At 43.2% G+C, this 20,739-nt stretch overlaps 1 non-coding gene across 1 annotated transcript; it reads left to right on the forward strand.

Moving 5' to 3' along the window:
- The first annotated feature begins 2,535 nt into the window (after nucleotides 1-2,535).
- Nucleotides 2,536-2,671, forward strand: LOC116084009. The gene has a single exon (XR_004115988.1). It is a non-coding gene; the product is annotated as a small nucleolar RNA SNORA17 (small nucleolar RNA).
- Nucleotides 2,672-20,739: the final 18,068 nt, after the last annotated feature.

Below are 20,739 nucleotides of genomic sequence, written 5' to 3' on the forward strand. Positions count from 1 at the left end.
TATTTAAAATTCAGATTCGTACCCAACCTTCTTTGTAGCAGCCAGAGCAAGGCATCCTTTCCTCTGCCATTGTCTTCACACATTTTGACGGAGATGAAAATACATTCTATTTCAAAGAGTAAATCAAACCAGCCACAAATCAGAAATATTCAACAGCCGTCTAATTACACATTAGGTGGCTGCCGTTGTTTAATTTTCTTAAGTAATATTTAAAATGCCTCCATGGATTAGACATGATCCTGTTCTCACTGGAATACTTAACTGTTTGAGAAATAACCTTAATGTTGTCTCTCAAAGTAGAAACTTATAGAAGAACAGAAAGGGGTAATTTACTTCTACAAGGTCAACATTAATGAGGGATTGCATGCTGGAGCTAAGTTTAGGATAAGTAAAATCAAAGACCAAAGCCAGTGTGAGCATCTCTGAAGCCCTTTCTGTCTGATCCAGCTTCTCAGCAGTGAGTGTGTACAAGGGAGACTTCATAGTGCAAGCTTCAGTCTTCTGGTCATCAGGAAACCCCAGAAATAGACACAAGGACCAATGACTAGTTTCTATCAAGGAGCCTAGCACAGGTTCAAAGCTGGCCATACAACCATAAGACAGCTCTTAGGTGAATGCTAAGTTGTTAGAGGAGAGCAGGACCAACCTCCAGCATTCACTGGTTGTCTTATGTTCTGTTATACAATAAGCACATGTAACCCTTTACCATGCCAAATGAATAGATAGATAGATGATAGATGGGTAGATAGATAGATAGATGGGTAGATAGATAGATAGATAGGTAGATAGATAGATAGATAGGTAGATAGATAGATAGATAGTTGGATAGATATATAGATAGATGGATGGATGGATGGATGGATGGATGGATGGATGGATGGATGGATGGATGGACAGATAGACAGGTGTCTATACTGAAGGCAAGGGAGTGGACTGAGAGCTACTGTGGACTGAAAGAGTTGCTTCAGAATTATGCCTTGAGACTTGAATCCAGGTGTGTTGGTACAAGGATGTGTAGGCAATAGGGATTATGAACTCTCAGGAATGGCATTGATGGCTGTAGAAGACATGACAGCTGCCTCTTTGTGTCTGTCTGCCTTTCTTTACTTGATCTCTCTTTCTGTCTCTCACTATCTCAGTCTCTCTGTCTCTCTTGTTTGTCTCCTTTTCTCTCTCTCCCTCTCCCTCCCTCCTCTACTATGTGAGAGCCCAACACGAAGGCAGCCATCTGCAAGCTGAGCAGCAGTCCTCACTATACAGCAGATTAGCTTCAGGAACTGTCCTTTCCTTGCTTCTGTGGCTAAGTGATGGAAGAAAGCAAGTTGGGGAAGTAAGGAAGGGCTTATTTGGCTTATGGTTTGAAGACAGAGTCCATTTTAGTAGGGAAGATGGGGTCAGTGAGATATGTTCTAGCCATGGCAGGGGTCACATGGTCACATGACCAAATGGTTTCATGGTCACATTGCATCTCCAGTCAGAGAGAGATGCATCTGGTTATTTCCTTTATTTTCTCCCCTTTTTTGGTCTGGGACCCCATCCATGGAATGCACCACTCACATTTAGGGTTTTTTTTTCTTGGCTAAATAGTTTGGGAAACACACCCAGAGACTTGCCTAGGGGATGTTTCCGTGTGATTCTAAATGCCGTCAAGTTGACAAGGAAGATTAGCATTAAACTTCTTAGGTGAAAAGTGAGAAAAGACCCCTAGCTGCTGTAATGTCTAGTCTGAAAGCAAACAGAGGATGAGCCAACTATTTCACCAACATCAGATTAGAAATCATGGTGACAGACACATTCCACATTTGAAGATGCAACTTAAGGTGCATGGCTTTCTCCTTTAAACATCAGTATTCTCTCCTCTGTGCCGTACAACATACAGCTCTGGAGAGCTGCATCTTGCCAGCCTCTCTCAGCTGTGTGTGTGTTGTCTTGTGTGTGATGGCTTCTGCATGCCACACCATTCTCTAGGGCTCGTCACAGATCACATATGAAGCTGAGTCCTAGATCCCAGTCTTTGCTCCCTTATAGTTTCTGTGTCTCTTCAGGTCAAATTTCTCCACCAAGTGTTACAGACTAGGCTCATCTCAGGAACAGAGAGGGTTAAAATGTTTGCCATTTCTTCCTCACAATTCTGTAGGAAGGAGTTTCTGTGCTAAGTTTTCTAAGTATTTCATAAGAGTTTACTGATACATTTGTTTAAGTTCCATAAGCCCAGAGTGAACCCTCCTAAACAAATCACATTTGCCTAGCAGTCAGTAAGTAGACAAGGAGGCAGAATTCTCCTCTCTAATCTCCTACTCCCATCAAGGAGATGCTGTCCCAGGTGTGTATCTTCTGGGATACGGAGGCACTCTAAGATAATAAATGAATGTTTCTCTTTAGTAGGGAAACTTTCTAAATAAACAATTCACAGAAGTCTCAGAATTCAAGAGAAACCTGCAGGTGTGGCTGCAGGTGTGGCTCCTGGGTGGCTGCAGGTGTAGCTCCTGTGTGGCTGCAGGTGTGGCTACAGGTGTAGCTGCAAGTTTGGCTACAATTATGGCTACAGGTGTGGCTACAGGTGTGGCTGCTGTGTCACAGGTGTGCCAGTAGGTGGTGGAAAGGAGAGAGGCTATGTCTACGCTCAAGAGTCCTCACCAATGACTATCTGAATAATTAGCAGCCTAACAATCTCTGTAAAAAGCTATCCTGAGATGACCACCAATTTAGAGTCGGGGTCTTGGACAGGGAACTAGACTGAGATGATGGACAGTTGGGCTCCAGGCAGGCCTATTCAGGCTTCCAGGGTAGGAAGCAAGTCAGAGACTTAGCTAAATCCCTCACCCCCACCCTCCTGAGACCACAGGTCCTGGACTGGAGTGAGCCCAAGACAGATGGGGTCACTCTGACAGCTTGAGCAAAGATCAAGTCCAAGACAACCATCAGACCAGTGCTATGGGGTCTGGACAGGGAGCCCAGGTCTGGTGGTGTGGGCAGACCATGCTCGAGTCCTGACTGACACTATAATGCTTGAGTGGGGCATAGGGTTCCTAAGACCACTTCTGAGATGGCCCCAGACATCCTGAGACCCAGGGGGCCAATAAGAGTAGCAAAAGAGTGGTGGAGAAATGGAAGAGAAAGAGAAACAGAAGGATATGGGCACAGTGAAGAGAGGCAGAACTGGAGACTTGAGAGTAGTGAGGAACAGCCTGATGTGAGTAGCCAGTGATGACAGCTAGGACTGGGTGGGGTCCTGGCCTGCCACTGGGGCCACATCTGGGTCCTTGTCCCTGCAGCAACAGGGGTCTGTTACTACCAAAGGCTAAGCAGACATCACAGGGACATATTGATGCCTGAGGGCTGTGCAGAACTGGCATCACCCTCACCTGGGCACCTTGGTAGAGCTGACCCTGGAGACTGAAAGCAGGATAGTAGACCCTGCAGATGGCAGACCCTGCCCCTAGCCAGCTGCAGTACTCAGGAGAGATGCCCCCTTCTCATCGTGTTAGAGCAGGCCCTGTGCTCACCTGGGTAGCAGGATAATGCTGACCCTGGTTGAGGGGGCTGCTGGTGAACTGGCCCTGGGGTGGGAGAGTAAGCCAGATGACCAGCTCAGATGGGTCCAGATCCGGGGAATTTGTATTGGCCCACTCCAACATCTACCCCATTGATGAACTGTTGGAACACATAAAGGGGCTAGTCTAACACATCTGAAACAACAAGATCTCCATAACACAGGGCAAGGATCGAATATCCCAGAGGAGTCCCAGTATTGATAGAGTAGCAGAAACTAGAGTCTTCATACCAGACCAATGAGTCATTGCAAGCAAAGAAGTGTGGACAAAAGGGTATGCCATCGAACACACTACAGCTTCCATAATGAGAGCTTTTACTCTACTGGGGTTTGCAAGGGTGGAAGCGGGGTATGAGGAGAGCAAAGATAAGTGCATGATGTGGAATTCACAAATAACAAATAAGAAAGAAAAAATAAATAAAAAGGATTCAAGAAAAAGGGGAAGATGGGGTGTGTAGTGGCATTGTCTGTTCTGGGGATACTTGGCATCCCTGGACAGGAAACATTCATTGCTCAACATGGAAAGATTTCTGATGGTCTAGATGTCCCTTGTCACCCTCCCAGTAGTAGTGTCAGTAGACCTACCCTTCCTTCATAGAGGGACTATCTGAACTCCCCCACCTTGCTCCTGCACAGTAGCCATTATCCCAGGACATGGGCTTTTTAATATAATTTAATTTTATTATTGCTGTTGTTATTTATTTATTTATTTATTTATTTACTAATGGATTCGACTCATAGATGGAGGAGATTGTGTCAGAACCCCACAGATAATGACTGTAGAGTTGTTTGGTCTGACTCTTGCTGCTATACACCTAGCACATGAATGTGTAGATGTGTGAGTGTATAGGGCTCGGCTCTCCATGAGTGTTTCTTGCTCTGACTCCCGAGTTGCAACCTGCTATGTACAAGGAGAGATAAACACAGCAAGTGGCATGTACAGGCACAGACCTGAGTTCAGCCAAGTTCTTAGAAGACTCTCAGCTTGATTCATTCTATTTTTCCAACTTGGAGGCATACAATAGCTATGATTGATTTCTATGCTTAATGCAGTTCTTTTCTGTCATGCTCTCAGAAACTATTAGTAAGTCGATAAAACGTTTCAGAATCCGTTGCCCACGGAACATCAACAATACCAAGTGCATGTTCCATGGCATTTAGCCTTGGGAGATAGAACGAGCCCCGGTGTGATTTAAATCCTGCTCATCATATACAGAGAGAACTGTTTTCTCTAGCGAGGCAGGCTACATTGACTTCACAGGACCTAGGTCACTCTGAGTCTCCCCGAAGAACAGGAGTGGCCCGAGCTCCAGAAGCCAAGTATGGGAAGCTTCGGAGATACAAAGACAGCTTTCCAAGGCTCAGTTTGATCAGCAGGTTTCTTACAGCTCATTCCAAATCATGTTCATACTTCACTCCTCTAAGTAACTTAAGTCTTCAGCTCAGGATGGTGGGGAACTTGCTGTGCTTACTCCAGAGCCAATGTGGGTTGGTTCACGTCATGCCCGCTGTGTTTCTGGTTCTGCTTGTTTGAAATGATTTCCTTAGAAGTGGTCTTCAGAGAAATCACTTTTGGATCAAGTTTAATGTCTCTTTCATAAAAATTCACGGTGATCTGATACTTATAACTACTCAACGCTGTGTGATTTCTGCCTAAGCAACTCAGCAGTATTATTTATTTGGTTAATTTAGAAACATAAAATACAACTGAGTTGTTTTGTTGTGTGTGTGTGTGTGTGTTTGTGGCTTGAACGTTTTTAGTGTTGGATTTGCTAAATGCATTAATGGACAGTACAGTTTCAAGGCACTAAAAGCGCAGAACTGAGCAGCGTAGAGTAGTGACTGCATTCTGTCTGACTGGATCCTCTGAGACACAGACATTAGGATGTGGTTAGCAGTCAGAGAGAAGGCTTGTGGTGGGCCAAGAGAGGGAGCAGCCTAGGTAGAAAGCTGCATATCACACTGAGGTCAAGCATGGGGGGAGGGGAATGGAAAAAAAAAGCAGGCAGTGCCAGATGGAGTCTCAGGATGAGGCAGCAATGGACAATAAACGCAGAGATGTGGGGAAACCTCTTCTTGGAGATGAGTTGTTCCTACTCTGCTGGTAACACCCTGGGGAGTGAGACTCCCTGCCCTGCTCCCCCAGCACAGAGGACTAGGCTGTGAGTCTCAAAGCTGCAGCCACAGGGCTGTTTCTTAGCTTCTTAGCTGTGAGCCGGGTTCTCCAGAGAGCAGAGGACACTGAAGCCCATCCACACTTACACTTTAGTCAGAAGGAAGCAAAAAACAAACGAACAAACAAACAAACAAACAAATAAATAAATAACAAAAATAATCCAACAGTTGTGGTAGTAGGTAGAGGGAAAAAAAGACAAGCTGTGGCATTGAACCTTGCCATTTTGATGCTTTCAGTTGCTACATTCAGTTGCTTTGGAAAACAGGTGATGTTGAGAGAAAACACCTGAAGAGGGAGCCAACTACAAAGTCTGGGAACACTACAGATAAAGAGTTCAGGTACAAAGGGCCTGGGGCACATTGAAGGGAAAGTACAGAGATGGCCCTGGCTGAAATGAAGTGTGGCTGCCAGAGATAAGAGATAGGTAAGTCTAGGCGTGCCCTGCTGCTTTTCTCTGTGACTTAGGAGAAATTAAGACACAAGGGGCCCTGGCTGGAAAGGTAACTCCCCCTAGAGTGGAGCCCACACTCTACAGCCAGGATCAGTAGTGAGTCAGGGCTTGGAACACCCTGACCCTCCAGCTGCTGGCACAGGCAAGCAACACAACCTCAGGAGCCCAAGGGTGTGCAAAAGAAACACCAGGCCCTAGGGCAATTTCTCATTTCAGTCAATTTCTCTTTCAACACTTTCCCTGCAATTTCTAACTTTTATCCCTGTAGCAGGCGTCACTGGATCTTCTTGCCATCTGCTTAATTCTTTGTGCCTTTGTAGTCGTCCTCATACTTGGAGCTCTTGGAACAACTAGGTATACCTGAGCCTTCCTGCTTTCTTATTCCTGAACTACAGAATGGGTTAGTGGCCACTGTCTGGCTTTATCACATCCTGATTTAAAAAATAAAAAACAAAAAACAGTTATGGGGCTTGTTGGAAAGATGGATGATCCCCAAAGAATAATTTTTTAAATTCTTCATCCCAAATTGTAGACACTGTTTCTTCTGGGGCTAACATTGACTACATTAAAATTGACTATTAATTTTTTGTTGCCCATTCATTAATAATATTCAGTGTGATATTTAAATACATGCATATTTGGGTGCGATAATTAAATTCAGCCAAGTATCCCTTCGATTGGATGTTTGATAAGATGTCACATACAGCACACATGGACTGAACTTGAGCCATCATCCTCTCTCCTTCTCTCTTGTTCTGATACAGTGCTGTTTGAAGTCTTCACACTGCAGTATTGTTTCCATCTCACGCAGCACTTTCTGAACCTTTAGTATAGTTTCTAGGGCATGCTGGGATCAGCTCAATTTACCACTCTGTTGCCTGGCATTTAGGATCCCCCGAATGGTGGCCTGTCTCTGCTGAATAGAGAAGGTACCCAACATTTCCAGAGGGTGGCAACTTGTCCGAGGTGTGTGACTCACAAGCATGCAAGCACTGCATATGCTTTTAGCCTGGTTCCCCTGACTCCACAGCCAGCCTTGTTCCCCTGACTCCACAGCCAGCCTGGTTCCCCTGACTCCACAACCAGCCTGGTTCCCTTGACTCCACAACCAGCCTGGTTCCCTTGACTCCACAGCCAGCCTGGTTCCCCTGACTCCACAACCAGCCTGGTTCCCCTGACTCCACAACCAGCCTGGTTCCCCTGACTCCACAGCCAGCCTGGTGGTCTCCCTTCCTTTAGTCTTTTGGATGAGGTTTAGAGCTCTTCCCTAATGGTCCATGAAGGATCATATGCAAATTGCATTGGATCTATCAACTAACCTGTTAATTACTGATACTGTATCAAGCATCTCTGTAACTGAGCACAGTGGCTTTTCATCATGATGAGAACAAAGCCTAAATGTGCATGGCCAAGACATGAAGTGGTAGAGAGCTGTTACCTGCAACAGGCAGAGAGGCCACAGGGATTAGCTCCAAAGTGAGGGAACATGGGGAATGAATTCAGACACTTATACATACTCATGTAAGAGTTAGCCCTTTCCTGAGTATGCTCACTTTAAGGTTATGGAGCATGTGCAAATATTAAAGTGATAGGCAGGAGCACCACTGGGCATGCTCAGCTTGCTCTGTAGAGTTTTAACTGAAAAGGAACGGAAAGGACACACTGACAGTGTATTGATGCTGGAGTTGCCTCAGGAGGAGCCTGGCTCTTTTAGTGTTGAAATGGGGGAACTCTAGATTGAAGGTGTTTCTATTTCCCAGGAAGCTGGTTATTTGACTTATAGAGGGCATACATCAATTCTTAAATTTGTTTCTAAATATTTTATATTTTGTGTCCATTGTAAGTACAATTTCTTCTTAAACAATACTCTCCAGGTTGCTGCTGGCATGGAAGAGTGTACTTGATTCTAGGTATATCTCTTTTTATGTCTTGCCAATCCTTGGAATTAGATCTAAAGTTTTGTAATAGATATGTTTGAGCTCCCCAAAGGTAGGCACTATTATGTTTATTGAGCATTTGCTCCCTCCAGTTTGTGCCCTGGCTTTTGTTGCTCCTTTCACAGAACTTCAGTTAATGCATCAAGTTTGCTGAAGCTTTTCCAAGTACAGCATCCATGAGGAGACTCTCAGGACTGATGCTGGGGCCTAGCTTGATGAAAGCCGGGCCTGGCAAGCACCACTGTGACAGGCAGGAAGGCATCTCCCAAGGCTACCCAGGTCCCAGACTCTACAATCTGGGAGAGATGTGGCTGTGATGGTTGGTCTTGAGTGTCAACTTGACTGAATTCAGAGTGGCCAGCGAGACACGCCTTTGGGCATGTCTTTGATGGCATTTCCAGAGAGTTTGAACTGAAGGAGGAGGTCCACCCTGAATGTTATCAGTGCCTTTCCACAGGCTGTAGTTGCCCACCAAATCTAGAAGGGAAAAAGTCTGAGTACCAGTATTCATCTTTCATGTCTTCCTGACTGTAGGTGCAATGAGACCAGTCACCCTACACCCCTGAGATCATACTTTTTCCCTGCACAGTGGCCGATGTGTCCTCAAAGTCTATGTCAAAGCCAGCCCTCCTTCTTTAAGCTGCTTTGATTGAGTGTTTTGCCAAAGTTATGAGGAAAGTAAGGGTGCTTCTTTGCCAACGTGGAATCTTACTTGGGAGGTTATACTGTAAATATAGATGTGTCCTAAATGAACCCATAGGTACATATGAGCAAGGTGTGGAGGGTTGGACACAGACAGAGGAAGGGAAGGACAGAATATTTGGACCAAGAGAAGCTGTCAGGGCAGGATTATGCTTTTAGCCCTGAAAACAAAAGAGAGGCCCCAGATCAAAGAATTCGAGAGAAATCCTTTAGAAGCTGGTACAGTGGTGAATGGAGAGTTCCAAGTCCTCAGGACACACTTACCTACTGACCCTTCCGTTCGGCATGGTGAGACCCATTTTGTAATTGCAACCTGCGGGTGTTTGTCAGCCAACAAACACGCTGTGGTGATCTCTTGTGGCAGACACTGAAATTGCTGTTCCTGGAGCTGGAGCAGTACAGGGGCAGGGCTTTGCAGCCTTCTAGGGTCTTGGGCTTCTGATGCTACCTCCATCCTAAAGTGACCCCACATAGCTGTGCAGATGTTTCTTTTACCTGCTACTGGTCCTCTTAAGCAGTCAGGATGCAGGAAAGACAAGGCCCCAAGCTTCTCAGAAAGGGATGATTCATGAGCAGCTCCAGCCTAAGGCTTCCTTGTTAGCTTGCCTGTGGCTGTGCTGACTTAGGCTGGCACCAAAGCCCAAGATGGCCCCATATGGCTTCTCCTAAGGTGGAGGCTGTGTGGACAAAGGGGGCATTTGGCTCTGAGGAGGCTCTCGAGGACTATGCAGTTTCTGCCTGGAGCACTCCCCTTCAATGTCATCCCCCTAGAGAATTTCCTTTATTGGCCCTGGCATTCCCCTACACTGGGGCACAGAACCTTCACAGGGCCAAGGTCCTCTCCTCCTATTGATGATCGAATTTGCAATCCTCTACTATACACATGCTGCCAGAACAATCAGACCCACCATGTGCAGTCCTTGGTTGGTGGTTGAGACCCTGGGAGCTCTGAGGGTACTAGTTAGTTCATATTGTTGTTCGTCCTAAGGGGCTGCAAACCCCTCAGCTCCACTGGTCCTTTCTCTAACTCCTTCATTGGGGATTGTGTACTCAGTTCAGTGGATGGCTGTGAGCCTCTACATCTGTATTAGTCAAGTACTGTCAGAGCCTCTCAGGAGGTAGCTATATTTAGGCTGGCTTGTCCTTCCTTCAGTCTCTGCTCCATAGTTAATCTCTGCAACTCCTGAGGTGGGATGGCAGGCATGGGGAGGGGGGAGGCAACAAGGGGTTTGTTCTTGTTGTTTTTGTTTGTTTGGTTTTTTGGAGGGGAAACTGGGAAAGGAGAAATTTACATGTTAATAAAGAAAATAACTAAAAAAAAAAGTTGAACTGAAATCATCCATGGAAACGTGAGGGGTATTTTCTCAACTATTTCTTACTGTGACTGGTGTTCTTAGATTTAGTTTAGTTTTGTCCATTTTGTAAAACATGCTTTTTTGTTGTTGTTTTCAATAAAGAATGGGAAATAGAAAAAAAAAGAATTTCCTTTAATAAGTACCTACACTGTTAAAAATCCAACTCACTCCTGGCCTAAGTCATCCAGGGAATATCCCTACTGGGTGATTAAAGAACATGTGGGTAGAGGTGTCTGGTCCTCATAGAGGTTCATCAAGGATAGCATCCTCTCATGACCTCAGTGTCCTGCCCGTGACAGGCAATGCTGTTTGAAATTCCCCATATCTCAGACACTTCAGAGGGACTTGGTCATCATGCTTGATGGTTCAGTTGCCATTCCTAACATGTGCAGGGCACAGGCTTCATGTTTATAATGAAAAACAGAAAGCAGACAAACAAAGGAAAACCAAGTCCTTAGCTGGAGCTAAGAACACAAATTCTGTTGTGGCTCACTTGAGAGGTGAGATGCTGCTGTAATGCCCCTGCAGAGGCACTAGGCTTGCTCGTTTGACTGCCAAGTTTAAGGCAGTTTCCAACACTTCGCTGGTTGCAACAGTGCTTGTAATATTAAGATCAGAGCTTTACATACAAGTCACCTTGTGCTAGACACTGGTATTTTTTTGTTGTAAGGGTGTGAGAGGTGTGTACCCTTTGGTGATGTGTGTGTGTGTGTGTGTGTGTGTGTGTGTGTGTTTACACCTGTGATTGTTGGGGCACAGGTATGCATATGTATGCATGGGGAGGCTGGTGCGGGTGTTGAATGTCTTCCTATTGCTCTCCATCTTTTGAGACAAGTTTTCCAAACCTAGAGAGCAAAGCTGAGTAGACTAGTTGGCCAGTGAGCTTCAGGGATCCCATTTTCATCAATGTGCTCTCCTCTCCTGTGCTGAAATTACAGGTCCATGCCACCACATCTGAACTTCTGTTTTTAATGTGAGCTCCAGAGTCCCTAAGTCAGTATTCTTGCTTGATCAGCAAGCACTTTGCAGGTGGCACAATCTCTCCAGAGTTTTGAACATTTCTTCATAAATATAGAAACAATATTTTTGTTATTTAAAGGATCTGTGTATTCGGATATGAAGGAGTCAAAGGTCAACTCAAGGACAACTGGTTGATCTGTCAACCCATTGCCCTTGCTGGAGTCAGGACTTGTTCACAGGTGGTCTGGCTCACCTGAGACAGCTGTGTGCTAACTCTCTGAGCCAACAGGTCTGCTGAACTCACCTCTTCATGTGTGTGTCAGTTCAAGTTGGTCCTCATGTGTTTCAAATGGCATCTCAGAAGGTAATGAAGGGATTTTGGTGATCCATGGGGGAGCGTGCCATTTTAACAAATTTCTTCATCTGTTTCTCAAATTTACATTGTTCTTTTATGATGCTTTCTTTGAGTATATTACTAGATGCCAGATGTCATACATTTGAGATTTTGGTTCTTATCACATAGGAAAGTTGTTTCTAAAATGTCATATGCATGCCTTCAAATTGCAATGTCTTCTTGAAGTGAGATATACATTCACATATTTTAGATAAGACCCCAAACAAATAATAACTTTTTATTAAATATTAAATGTTCTTGAGTTGGAATGGTTTCCCCTTAGGGAAATGAGCCCCATCTAACTCACAATAAGAAGACATGGATGTCACATTGACTGGTTCTGAAATGAGATCCTTTGCTTCCATTCCAGAAAAATGGATCCTGGGGATTTTTCTTGTTCACAGATGGCCGAAAGAAAGTGATGTCTGACTTACCACCTGCCTCCTGTGCTTCTTGGCCCCATGTTCCTTTAGTATCAGGGCTGGCACGATGGCACCCGTACTCTGTCACAGCTCTTGACAGACAGAATGGGGAAGGCCTTGGAAGTAGAAGATGATAGAAGAGCAGCGTTCTATGGCTAATGTGGTGAGCAAAGTTAAGTACATAGCTGCTGGTACAGAGTGGCCAGAGTTGGGTTTGCTGATACCACGGGGGAAAGAATATGATACATTAATAGATGATTGCTCAAGGCAGAGAGAATGAAACCCAAATCTGGAGGGAAGAAGGAGGGGCAGAGGCTGGAGAGAAGCCATGAGACAGGCATGGTTCCCTTGCCAAAATCATCTAAGGCCCACACGACCAGCTGACTTTTCTGGCAGATTGTATTTCAGGACAGTGCTGGTCTTATGATCAAGTAGGAAAACTAGTTTGAGGCAAGGAATGAAGATGCTTGGGGCCTCCCTCCCATGCATCTAACAACACAATGAAAAGACTACTAGTGTTTCCTAGACCAGAGAACCCTGTGTTCTCCCTACTTCTGTTCATTAAAATCCCTCAGTTTTCCACCCAGGTCTGAACAAATCCCCTTGTGAGACACTGGTAAAGCTGTCACTGTACATTTTCAAGAATGTGCATGCAAACTAGGAGACGAAGGGTGTGTGTGTGTCAGGGGAGAGACCTCCAATCCACAGAGTTCAGAGACAAATATAAGGCAACCTGGGGGAGGGGCAGCTTATCCCTAGACCCTGGACACATTATATTACTGAGAGAGTGAGGTAGACATTTTAGATCCCTGCCAAACAAAGATATGTCAACATCTCCTGCATCAGGAACATTTTCTGCCGCTTTGCCATATTTTATATGCTTTCTATTTCAAGGTAATTCTGCTATGCCATTTTGGAGGTGAGGGTGCTCATTCTTAGAGAAACCTTGAGAGCTGAGTCAAATGCTGCTTATTCAAAAAAGTGATTTAGAATAAAAGATGTTTATTAGTTGGACTTCACGGGTTATTTTTAAAAAAAGGGATTGTGAAACTGAGAAGGAGGTGTATGGGTGGATTCTAGGGGGAATTACAGGATGAGTCTGTATTCAATCAAAATCCATTGTTTATGTGTATGAGATTCATACAAAATGAATTAAGAGATTCTAAAAATATAAAATAACGCTACTTGGTAGTGTGGGCTGTGCTCTGAGGTAAATATGTCCCAAGAACGATCAATTGAGTAAAGTGCTTGTGCTTGTGTCTCCTCCCCACATGCTTCTATTTATGGCTGCGTGGTGCATGGCTCAGTTGTGTCTGAGCAGCTTCGTTAACCTGTCAGTTCACCCACTGCCCTTAAAGTGATGTATGGGAAGGCTTTCCTCAGGCTAAGTCAGGCCCCTTTGCCGTTATTAATAATATCACAGTGATTCAGAACACGAAGCCATTAGAATGGTAATGAAAATAAGACTGTCATTATTCCAACCGCAGAGCAGAAAATGACTGGATCTCCTGTAATTATGGACATTTGCAGCTGCCTGGTTCCAGTTAGGAAGCAATGTGCAGAACACAGACTACCTGGCAGGTTGCCTTTGTGAGGAAGGAGGCAGAGAGAAGCTGATGCTGGACTTTCAGAACGTGGGACTCAGGCAGAAGAGGTTCAGGGGCTTCCCTATGCATTTCTGCTAGCTGTTTTGGAAGAAGGATATTTAATATAGCCATATCTATTCTACTTCTGTTTATCAAAATATATGTACAAGGCTCAGCCTCTACTTCCCACTTTAAAAGCATCCTATGAAATATTCGTTTGCATTCATGATTTCTTAGTAAGTATCCATTACCATTAAATCTGCTTTTTACAGCTGTGTTTTCATTTCCGGTTCAGAGGAAGGAGAGACCCTGCGATAGGTGTGTTTTCCTGTGAGTTGGACAGGATTTCAACCACCCACGAGACACACCTCCATCAACCTTGCCTATGAACCTTGCTAGAGTAGACTAAAGGACAATACAAAGACCTGCCTCCAAGTGGATGCAGACTGCCCATATATAGAGGTATGAGAAGAGAGTGACATCATTTTTTCTGAGTGTGACTGTCACTGGTGTTTCCCTTCCTCAGTGTCAGACTCCACCTTCTAAAGTCTTCCAATGCAGGCACAAGAGCAGCAACTGTCTAGCCAGCCTCTCAGTCTTCAGCATTATCTCAGGAGTGCATGGGCATCTGCTTTCATAGATCAATGGACTACTAGGGGCTCTGCTTCTCCAGTATGTGTGTATAGCTATTATTGGACTATCTACCCTCATTATGAAAGTCATACCTTGTAAATAACTTTTAATAATATGTATTCATCCTGTTGATTTTGTTTCTCTGGAGGACCCCAACTGAATCAGTTATTGCTAATTCCCTATACATTTCAATGGTCTCTCATGTCAATTTCTTGAATTTAAAGAAATATCTAAGATCCCTATTTCATTACAATACTCATCCAGTGTCAAAATCATACTTCCCTTTGTCTTCTAAAATCAGGTCCTGACCTGTACCACTAGCTCCAAATCTAGAGCTCTTCAAACCAGACATGTGTGTGAAGTTTATAGGTCACATTGAAAACCACAATCAGGAAAAAATAGTTTAATCTGTAAGTAAGATTGATTCTGACTCATTTTGATATTTATATACTATGAATGTGTTTAGTCCATTGCTCTAAGAAAAGGGATTTTGAGAGGATAGAGATTGGTAGAGCATGTGGTCTTCAGTATAAATTTTACCATTATGTAGCATGATTTATTGAGGTTGAGCTCTGTATTGAACTATAACAGCATAAAGACTGGACAGGCATGCTCTATTCTGAAATCAGGGTCTACCAAAATTGGGCTGTCATATGTGGTCCTGTATGGGCACAGACAATGGGTACAGGGACTAAAAGCAAACTTTTTCACCCAAGCAGTGGGAAGTTCTGGGGCTACCCAGTGTACTGTTTTGTAGAAACTTTAAGAGATGGGGCTTCCTGGAGGGTTATAGAATGGGGGTCTTTTTATTCTTTAGGAATAATAGTGTGCTCATGTTCACACCTTTTGATAGAGTTGTTTGGATGTTTGTTGCTGTGCTCTTGTTAGTGAGCTTTGAGGGATAGGCAGGAGGAAGGAGTGACTTCTACAATAGTCACTCTTTTTAACACTGTGACTGACTTCAAGTTGCAAGGAACAACTTTAAGTAGGAAGAGTTTATTTTGTCCTAATGCTTTCAGGAATACAGTCCCTGTGGTAAGAAAGGGGACAAGAGCATGAGGTCACATTGGATGCAAAGTCCAGATGCAAAGAGCAGACAGGAAGTAAGGCTAGGCTATGAAACCTCAAGACCCTCCTAAATGTTCTACAACCTTCTTCAACAGAACCATTGCTGCTGGCATGTAACACCAGGTGGGGACCAAGTGTTCCAATACAGGAGTTTATGGAGGACTTTGCACATTCAAGCTAGAACATTCTACCCCTTGCTCCCATGCCAGATGATAATGTAAAATGTACTCATTCCAGTGTCAAAAGTCTTCATAGTCATTAACATTCCCAACATTTTTTAATTTCAATCTTTTCCATTCACTATATTTTGATCATTATTTCTCCTTCCCAAGTTCCTCACAAATCCTTCCTTATCCCCTTCCCACCCAACTTTATGTGCTTTCTCCCTCTCTTAAAAAAGAAAAACAGAAAAAAAAAGACATCAAAACATAAGAAGTCAAAATGGCCAAGATCAACAAGAAAGTGACAGCTTATCCTAGCAAGGGTGATGCTTATTCATTGCTGATGTGCCAACCTAGACAGCCACCATGAAAATCACTGGGTTAATTTCTCACAATGTTCAGAATCAATCTGCCTCAAGATTCAGCTTTATCCCCCTTGGTATATACTCAAAGGACTCTTCATCCTACTACAGAGACATTAGCGTATCAATGTTCATTGCTGCTTTATTACTAACAGCTAGAAATTGGAAATAGCCTAGATGCCCATCAACTGGTAAATAATGAAAATATGGTGCATTTACACATGGGATATTATTCATATTCTAAGAAAAATGAAATGATAAAATTTATAGGTAAATAGATGGAGCTAGAAAAAATCATCTTGAGTGAAATAACCCAGGCCCCAAAGGACTGATATTATGTTTTCTCTTACATGTGTATGGTAACTTTTAAGCTTTCAGTATCTATGCTACAATTAGAATAACTAGAGAAGTTAGGTACCTAGTAAGGGATCAGGAGAGGGTAAAGTGTTTCCCAAGGAAGGGGAAATACAATGCAGTGTTATGAGGAGATAAAGGGAAACTAGAATAGGAGGGTTAATAGAAAGGCAGATGGGGGAGAAGAGTAAGGGAGGGCACATGGGGAAGGACAACTAACAGGAAAGATCTTTGGAAGAAGATATAGAAATCTACTACTGTAGAAGCTTCTTCAAATACATACTATACGAAAGGAATCTAAAAGAAGTCACCACATAATAGGGGAGGCAATACCCCAAGCAGACATCTTATGCCATCAAATGAAACTTCTAGTATTAGGAATGGGTTACATATAGTTGAGTCATTAACCAAAGGGTCCAATGGGAACCCACAAGCACCACAGGCTATTGCCAAAGCTAGTGGAGACTCCTTACAACTTGATGTTCAGGCCCTGTTGCTGAAGACATAATTTATGGCATTGGATATGAATGGAAAAGTGGGGCTAGTGCCTAACTAGATGCTTCATTCTACTGACTAACATTCATGCCACTGGAAGGTTTCCTGCACACTATTGAAGGAGGAATTATCAATATCTTCTAGCTATAATTCCTGTGACCTATAGCATCCTCAAGCCTGTAACATATTCTGGTGCAACAGTAGCCCATATAATATGAAAGTAAACAAACACCTTTTGATTGGATTTAAGGCCCATCCTGTGCCTGACACTGTTAAAGGGGCCAATAACCTGAGACCAGATAGTCATGGTCCTAGGGGGAAACCTAATACAATGGGTTCTGTTAGGGGAACATAGCAATATCCCTAATGACATTTTGCAATACCCATAGATCAGTGCCTTTTTTAAGCCTCATCAGAAAAACTTCCTCTTACAGAAGATGGGCATTAACTCGAGGGATCTATGACTGGACCTAGAGTACAGAGAGTGAGAGATGTTAGAGTACTCAGTCCTAAGGCACTCATCAAACTCCTTTTCTCGAGGCTTAGGAATCTATGTAGTGAAGGATGCAGAAAGATTGTAAAAACCAGAGTTTATGGATGTCTCCAAGGAACAATACCCATGTAAAGTCATGAAGACTGTGGCAACATACACAAAACCTATACAGATTCAAATCAGACAAGATTCCAAACTAGAAAAGGGAAAGTGGAGAAAAAATCCCATCCCTATCCAAGAAGCTGCCTGCAACTGACACACAATGGCAAGAGGAAAAAAATCCCTTTTCCCAGTGGATTCTCACTGGGTACTTTAACCAAAATCCAGGGCAGGCCTCATGCCCCAGAATAGTTGGTCAACACAAAGCAAACTCTCAAACTCTGTATTTTTCTTTTCTTTCTCTCCCCCTCATGTGTGTGTGTGTATGTGTGTGTGTGTGTGTGTGTGTGTGTGTGTGTGTGTGTGTGTTTGTCTATAAATCCAATACCAAAATTATCTTCAGAGACTCAGGACGCTCTCAACCGTGAGCCTTTATAAAAAAGAAAGTCACACAATCCTAATATACAATGGTGAAGAATAAACCTTCTGACTTCTAAGGAGGGAAGTGGAGGCTTTGGAAGGGATGACCAGACCAGAGACCAGCAGAAAAACACAAAATTCTAAAGCTTTGAAGCTACTGAGTAAGTCATCTGAGCCCCAGCAGCCTTTGCTGGCCTCCAGCTCAGGATCTTGGTCTTCTACTAGCAGCACCAATAGCCCCTCTCTTGAGGCAGCTTCACTCCATGTCTGCAGCTTTCTTTGGCAGATATACCAAGGTCCTGGCAATTTTAGCATCCTGGGGCCTTTGCTGCAGCATCTTTCTAGCTTCATACAATGGTTTCTCTGAATTTCCTGTCAAAGGGACCAACTATGACATGCTTATTTTAACCTTGGTAGATTTTGAGGACTATGGTATGAACCACCATAATCCCTCACACTTTCATCTCTCAAACCTGCAAAACCAGCACCAGCCCTAGGGTTGACACTGCCCAGTTCTGCTGTCAGCTCAACGTGTGTCTTCTTGTAGTCTGTCACCTCCAGAGGTGTCTTTGCATGCCTTGGTGGCAGAATCTGGGAAAGTACTTTCCTAAGCAGTTATTTCAAACAGGACACCCTCCAGCGCATACCCAATTCAGGCCTTTTCCTTTTAATGAATTAAATTTTCTCAAGTTGGAGCCTCTCCTGGGTAGGCTCTTATCCTCTGGGTACCTTTCCTATTGTTCCAGTACAGATCACATGGTTTCTTCTTAATTGTGATAATCTTTAACAATTACAGCCACTGTCTCATTACCCACCTTGTATCAGTTTTAAACATATTCATTTTCTCATCAGATTGCATGTTTTTGTATTTCCTGCTCCATCTTTGCTCTCTTACCATAAAACTGTATATAAGCAGTGAGCAGTACTGGAGCACTACCATGTTCTGAAATGTTCTCTGCCAAATAAACTACTCCATTACATTTCAATTCAGCCTCATTCACTCAAGGTCTCAGAATGTCAGGATAAGTCAGCCAGATTTTTTTCCAGAATGATTTATGACCTCTGGCTCAGTGCTCAATAGAGCCTTATTTATTTCTGGAACCTTATGGACTGGATCTCTACTGCTCACGATCCTCTTAGTATTTTTATCTATATAACTCCTGTCAGATAGGACCATAAAGTATTGCTTACAGCCTTCGGGGCTTCTCTCTTCTGTTCTTCCAGATTCTTCCACAAACCAGTTCCAAAGGGCTATGAACCATATGGTAAAGTTCAGCATAACATCAACCCCACTTCTGGTACCAATTTCTCTGTAATAAGTAACACATTTCATTGTTGTCTTGACCAAGTACCAGACAGGAAGAGTCACACATGAGAAATAAAAAGACTTGTTGATCTTAAACAAAGAATCAGAGGTTGGTGTTCAGGGCTGGATCTCATGCAAGGATGATATAATATTTCCCAAAGTCCTGGAGCCTCATCAAGAATGGAACATCTCTAGTCGCTAGACATATTACACTTCATTGACCATTATTCCAAAATGACCAGAATATTATAACTAAAAAAAAAAAAACAAAATAAAACAAGGCACAATACAACATGTAGTCAACATGGATGTTTCTGGTTTATCATGGAGAAATCCCTCTATGTGCTGAGGTAGTTTACTTTATCATAAACAGAGCTTGGAAAAATACTATTAGCATGGTGTTGAATGAAAGCAATTCTTTCATGGCAGTGAAAGAAGCATTTACAGAGTTACAATTACTCCTTGATGAGTGAAGATGTGGTCATGTGACCCATATTTTCAGCAGAACACAATTAATTTTTACATTTTGTGCATAGCATTGGAATATGTAAGTACTACTGCTAAAATTAGTACTTCCTCCTCTTTTCTTGTGAAGTGAATAACTTCTTACCTACACTTGTAGCACTCATGACAGCTGTTTTTCTGTATTCCACATGCCTTTTATGTCCATCCCAACCTTCCACCTCTCACATGTTCTTTTCTGTAATCCAGGGTTCATTCTTGATTTTCTCAGATACATGGATATGTGTAGTACAGCTAAAACCCATGACAGATGTCCAGAAGGCCCACAGAACTTAGCATCTTTGGGGAACAGTGTAAAATGAGCTGGCATTAAATCATACTTCTTAGTCACTAGTCTTCCTGTCCCTAACACTTAGAATTACATCCATGAAAGCACATAGGACATTATTCTATTACCAAATGGAAAATTGCATTACCCTGTAATTTTCCCATCTCTACTTAAGTTACATCTAAAATGATCAGTACCACAAATAAAAAACAGATGTGCCTAGTTCTCTGCTCAATGTAATGCATTTGAAATGTTTATCAAAATAATTTTGAATTTATCCATAAATTACATTAGCAAATTGACATCTTTTGAACTTCTTTCCTAAACTTCTTTCCTAGGTAAGTCACCTGTACAAGACAGGCTGGCATCTCAGGAGAGCAGCCAGGTATACTTATCTCCTAATGTGTGAAGCCAAGTTCATGGTGAGGGAACCCAGATGTACACATCAGAAGATGGTCCGAGGAGAGCTTTTGATATCTGAAATCTTAACTTTTTTTTTAAAGGTCTGTTTTTTTTATTAGATATTTTCTTTATTTACATGTAATTTCTCCTTTCCCAGTTTCCCTTTTAAAAAACAAACAAACAAAAAAACAAAAACAACAAGAACAAACCCCTGTTGCCCCCCTCCCCATGCCTGCCACCCCACCCTCGCCCACATATTGGCCCTGGCATTCCCCTACACTGGGGCACAGAACTTTCACAGGGTCAAGGTCCTCTCCTCCTATTGAAGATCAAATTTGCAATCCTCTACTATACACATGCTGCCAGAACAATCAGACCCATCCATGTGCAGTCCTTGGTTGGTGGTTGAGACCCTGGGAGCTCTGAGGGTACTAGTTAGTTCATATTGTTGTTCATCCTAAGGGGCTGCAAACCCCTCAGCTCCATAGGTCCTTTCTCTTAACTCCTTCATTAGGGACCGTGTACTCAGTTCAATGGATAGCTGTGAGCCTTTACATCTGTATTAGTCAGGTACTGTCAGAGCCTCTTAGGAGATAGCTATATTTAGGCTGGCTTGTCCT

The sequence above is a fragment of the Mastomys coucha genome, unplaced genomic scaffold, assembly GCF_008632895.1.
Source record: "Mastomys coucha isolate ucsf_1 unplaced genomic scaffold, UCSF_Mcou_1 pScaffold8, whole genome shotgun sequence".
NCBI lineage: Eukaryota > Metazoa > Chordata > Mammalia > Rodentia > Muridae > Mastomys > Mastomys coucha.